The following is a 4883-nucleotide window of genomic DNA, read 5'->3' on the forward strand; positions in this document are numbered from 1 at the left end:
TTGCAGTTTCTCCCCCTCACCTGCCTTAAGTCTTTCTCATGCAAATTGCAGGAGCCAAAATTCAATTAACTGTGTCCTTGAAGCGGGGCGGGGAGTAAACTTTTGGTGACCTGTTGTAGTTTCTGAGCATGCTTAATTAGCTGATGCATATTTACTTCTCCGCCCTGCATACTTAAGTAGTTAATTATACTATACATGCAATGTATGTAGTGATGTAACTTACATGTATGTTTGTATGAAATGGAAGTAAGCTGTAAGAGTTCCTGTTTCTGCACACATGCCCAGGAGAGAGAAGATAAATTTCACTTGCGAATACCAATACGGGGTCAGAGTAATCTGAGTACCTGACTCTGCTCTGACCTTTGTTTGCAAACAAATGCCACCTTTGTGCCGTTTATTGTATGTGTGTCTGTGATTTTTTGCAGGCCTCCAGAGAAACGAACCCCTTTATGCATCACAGTCATGGGGCAGGGACCCAGCGCCAGGAATGGCAGTCACAGAGGGGCCAGGAGCCTGGTGCCAGTGACAGTGCAGTCAAAAGGACATGTGAAGCTAGTGCCTCGAAGCCAGGTCCAACCCAGGGGGCCTAGGCTAGAAGGCCTAGCTAGATTAAATGGCCAAAGACAGAGGAGGCAAAAGCCCCACAGAGGGACACTGTACTGGTAACTACCATGCCCCATGCCTTGCGGGTAAGGGGAGGTTATGGAGCCACAGAATTAGCCCATAAGGCTTTGGGTGCCCAAACATGCACAGTTGATCATAGAGGCCCAGCCAGGGGCCTGACACTGCAGAAGCCCGGCCAGAGATCTGAAACCAGTGGAACCAAGGCCTAGCAGAGGTCTGGGGACAGCCTCCCTATTAATTTATAATCCATCAAGGAGTGGCATGGGAGCACAGCAGAGTGAGTGGCACAGCCATGGCCGGGGCCGCCACGATTAAGGCAGTGAAGTGCAAGATCCAGGTGCTGCAGCAGCAGGTGGAAAACACTAAGGAGTGCACAAACTGCCTACAGTGCAGGGTGGAACCCAAGTTCCACAACCACAAGCAGGCTGAAGTAGAAATGGCATCCCTGAAACAACCTATCCAGCTGGTAGAAAAGGAGTGGGTCAGAGCCCAGGATCATCTTGCCACAGTGCTCCAGAAGCTAGCGGAGGCCAAGGAAGCTGCCGATGAGAGTAAACAGGGCATGAAGGTGATTGAAAACAGAGTCCTGTAGAATGAGGAGAAGATGAAGCTGCAGGAGATCTAACTCAAGGAGGCTAAGCACACTGCAGAGAAAGCCGACAGGAAATATGAAGAGGTTGCTTGGAAGCTGGTGGTCATTGAAAGAGACCTGGAGTGCACTGGGGAGAAGGGTCAGCTTGCAGAGTCTCATGTCTGGGAGGCAGAGGAGCAGATCTGAATGATGGACCAGAACTTGAAGTGTCTGGCTGTGACTGAAGAAGAGTACTCCCTAAAAGAGGAAAAATATGAAGAGGAGATCAAGATCCTGACTGACAAACTCAAGGAGGCAGAGACTCATGCTGAATTCGCTGAGCGATCAGTAGCCAAACTGGAGAAGACCATTGATGACTTGCAAGATAAAAGAAATCCACCAAAGAGGAGTATCTGTGCATGCAAAGAATGCTGGACCAGACCCTGCTAGAGCTGAATGAAATGTAACAGACCCCTGCCAAGCCTCTGCCATGCTGCTGGGCCAGCTCATCTGGCATTGACCTGTATCTCTGGGCTCTGTCACTTACCTTCCTGTTGCCAATTCAGCCAAACACATTCCACCAGTTTGCCCAAGGGTTAAAAGTCACCAGGTGGGGGCAGAGCAGAAACAGCTTCATTAAGGGAAATAAAGCAATGCACTAATGGTTGGAGAGCATGTCTGAGATTGTACACATTTTTTAATGACCTCTTTTGTAGCAGCCATTATAAACATTCTGGGTAGTCCATTCAGTGCAGGGCATGGTCTCAGAGCCACTAGGGGGTGTCACGACTGCCCCTGGGACTCCATCATGTGGAAATGACAAAATAAAAATTTGATCTTAAAATGCTCAATAAGCATTTTAAAATTAATTGACATACTCATCATCAGATAAATGTAGACTATATTAATTCTGATGAATGAAAGACACACACATTCACTTATTCTTTCTCTAGTCAACTACAAGCTGGAGCTAGTAAAAAGGGAGTAAGTTTACTATGGCATTTGGAAATGTAGACACGCTGTTTTCAGTAACGTTGGGAAGTATCTATGTAATTCATTCCTTTAGCTAAAATGAAAGCTGTCTATTTATGCTTTCCACTCGCCTTGTGTCACCATTCATGACAGAGGTATGCAGGATTTGTCATGGATATCATTGATGGTAATAGATGTTCCGTCTAAAGGAAGGAAAATTTGTTCTAGTAGAGGAAACAGCAGTTGCCCAACTCCTGCTGACAGTATTCTTCAGTAATAAATTAACATTGGTAAACTGACTGCAATTTATGGCTAGCTTGTTTAGTAAGCTTATGCAACACGGGGGGGGAGATCATACATGCAAAATTCACATATGGTTTGGTGTTTGAATGGTCTTTTTCACAAGACCAAAGACATTTAAATACAAATGTTGCCAGTTTAAATTATTTTCCCTGTCATTGCAGAATTTAAAAGATTAATTGCTATTTTGAATAACTTGATAAAGATTATACAACAGCTTCTTGATCGTTCATTTTTTATCCCTTTGTTCTCCAAATAACACACATTCTTCCTGTTACAAAGATCATTGCAGAAATGGTAGATGGCAGATGGGGGGGTGGGGCTAACTGGTTGTGTATATGTCTAGGCTCTTCCTAGAGCAGAAATGTGGGTAGAGTATAGTACACACCTGTACTATTCATAGGATCATATTCCTTCTTCTCAAATCTCTGCTACAAATGATTTGAGGAGAAGGAATATAATTCTATGAATAGTACAGATGTGTTCAGTCTGCAATCACCTCCTTTCCCCCTGTGCCTTTCCAAGATTGGGGTGACCTGGTCTGGGGAAAGCAGGCTGCTCCACTACTCCCACTCCTGGGGGACTGGAGCAGTGGGGCAAAACCCCCTGTACTAGGGACTACAGTGTGAAAAGCAGGCAGGGAGCTGCATTGCAGCTGAGCAGATCAAGCAAATGTGGCAAAATCCCTGCCTGTTTCTTACTTGAGGGACTCTGGAGTAAGAAACAGGCAGTGAAGAGCTGGTGACTCTGGTCCCTGGGAAGGTTTAAGCTAGGGAAAAGTGTGCAGACATTCAGGCTGCTTGCAAACATTAACCCCCTTCCCCCACCTCCCTCCCAAAAAAGTGCTTTACTGGAAGAAGTAGTGTGTTACTTTGGCCCAGCTCCACAGCGCCTGCATAGACCAGGTGCTTCAGCAGGGCTTTTGGTGCTTTTAACTAAAGCTGATTCAATCACCTATTAGATAAAAGCACCAAAAAAGCGCCAGTAAAGTGCCCAATCTATACAGATTGAGCCAGATCCAGGTCCAACTAATGCACTGCCTCTTCTAGGCATGCGCTGGGCTTGGAGCAGGAATGCATGAAATTTGAAGTAAGGTGCTGTTTTTGTTTTTTTTTCAACATCTGCAAGCAGCCTCAGTCTCTCAGGAGAAATTCTTCCAGGAGTGATTTCCTGTCTAGTTGTAATCCTGTAATTTTGCTCCTGGAGCAGCCATTTACAGTGGTTCTTATAATAACTGGATCAGGCCATGTCAGAATCGGCACGCAGGGCCAGTCCACCAGGGCTCTGTATGTAATGTGTGTCCTGTCCTGGCTCCCTGTGCTGCATGAAGCACATGCAGCTTGTCCAGCCCCATGCACCATGTCCAGCATGTGCCATCCTACTCCGGAGCTCACTCTGTACATGGTGTATGGTTCTGGCATTGGACCAGCCATGTATACTGGCTTCAATTCATGTGGACAGCCTGGGGCCTGATCCAGACCAGCCCTGAAGCCAGTGCTTTGGGTCAGTCCAGGGACTAGCACCGGGCTCATGCTGCATACAGTACCCTGTTGGACTGGCCCTGTGTTCTGGCTCTGGTGTACCCCAACCAGGCCAGCACATCAGCCCAACAAGCCTCATTCTACTTGCAGGACTGGATGAGTTTGACACTCCTGATTTAGCCCATAAACACGGGGAATTGAAGAAGTTTTTACCTTTTTTGGAATCTCTCTCTCCACCTCTAGTAATTTCCTTCACTCCGATACTTTATTGAGGATATGTATCTGAACGCTACCTCATACCACTTCCAAGTCATTAAGTAGTACAGGTTGTAGCTGCTTACTCATGGTACTTCAAAAGACTGAAACTCAGGCCCCTTAAGGCATTTTTACATGACACAGGGGTTTAATTCTCCCTAAACTGAAGCAGTGTTTTTTTAAAAATACTGCTTCAATTTAGGGGGAAGTAAACCCCCATGCTGTGTACACCCGTGTCTGCCCAATCCTTTCCTTAACTCTCCAGGGGTGAGGAGGGCAGAGTGAGCTGCTGGCAGGCAGAGTGGTCCCTGAGCTGCGGGGGGCTGGTGCTTCCCTCCTCTGCAGGCACCCAGCTCGGGCAGTCCTGGGGGGCACCAGTCACAGAGGGAAGCACTGGGCCCCCATGCAGCTCAGGCACACAGGCAGGCTCTGCAAGGGGGACAGGGGGAAGATCAGGCTCACCATTTTTTTTTTTTCTTCCCTTCTGTGGAGTCTGCCTGCATGGGGTGCTGCAAGGCTGACTGTACAGGCTGCCTGCACAGCCCCTGAGCCAAATGGAGCTCGGTGCGTCCCTCCACAGCTGTAGGGTAGGACATTAAAACTCCTCAGAGGTGTTTTAGTTTGCAGCACCCCAAAGTCTTCTGCTGCATCCCAAAGTCATTTAAGGTGCATTACAACAC

The 4883-nt window shown here is 47.3% G+C and overlaps 1 pseudogene; it reads left to right on the top strand.

The window, feature by feature from the left end:
* The first annotated feature begins 893 nt into the window (after positions 1 to 893).
* Positions 894 to 1662, top strand: LOC109323297 (annotated as a pseudogene).
* The last annotated feature ends 3221 nt before the right edge of the window (positions 1663 to 4883 follow it).

Source organism: Crocodylus porosus, unplaced genomic scaffold (assembly GCF_001723895.1).
Source record: "Crocodylus porosus isolate Cpor-Errol unplaced genomic scaffold, CroPor_comp1, whole genome shotgun sequence".
NCBI lineage: Eukaryota > Metazoa > Chordata > Crocodylia > Crocodylidae > Crocodylus > Crocodylus porosus.